We start from the raw sequence: 856 nt of genomic DNA, 5'->3' as shown, positions 1-856 counted from the left end.
GAGTTTAATAACTTTAGCTAACATTAACTTACAGCAAGGTAGGATTGGCTCTTTATTTGTAGCTAACATTACAAATAAAGAGAACATTGTCAATGTTATTTTCTCAAAGAAAATGTAAAGTTAATAAGACACATACCTCATATGTAGAAATGGGGTCCAACCGACCCCACACACGTAAAACTTTTATCATTTGCCACAGTCCTCTACGTTTGCCTCAGTCCTTGCACGCACAAGGGTTAAAACAGCCTTAAATAATGTTTCAAATGCTACGTTCGTAAGTGCTTTGAGACATTTTGCTGTAAAACTTTAGGATCGATTAAATTAAGAAAATTAAGACTAAACAACATGGCAGAGCTATACAATATTACTACATAAAGCTAATTTTTAAAGTTTAATTGGTAATAGTTTTATAACAAATTTATGTCAGATCATGATTTCTTGGTTAATGACAAGTTATCATAACAAAGGCATTTTGAATAATGTCTTTATTCAAAGACATTATTCATAAATCATTCGTAAATCATAAAGTGTCATAAAGTGTCATGATTTACCGAATGACACTTTATGACAACAGTCATAAATATTTATGAAGACTTATTGATGTATATGACAGGTGTTATGTTTATGACAGTGTCGTGTCAGTCTTATTCACCCCCTTCAAATAAAGTGTTACCAAATTTTTTTGTATTAGTCTTTAAATTGATCTCTCTAAATTCTCCCAAGGTGTGTGTGTGCATGGTTGTTTGTCCTGTCTGCCTCTATGTTGCCCTGTGACAGACTGGCGACCTGTCCATGGTGAACACCGCCTCTCGCCCGAAGTGTTCACTGGAGTTAGGCACCAGCAACCAAGGTAAAG

This window comes from Poecilia reticulata, linkage group LG11 (assembly GCF_000633615.1).
Source record: "Poecilia reticulata strain Guanapo linkage group LG11, Guppy_female_1.0+MT, whole genome shotgun sequence".
NCBI classification, from domain to species: Eukaryota; Metazoa; Chordata; class Actinopteri; order Cyprinodontiformes; family Poeciliidae; genus Poecilia; species Poecilia reticulata.
The sequence above is the reverse complement of the archived record's forward strand: the minus strand, read 5'-3'. Positions refer to the sequence as shown.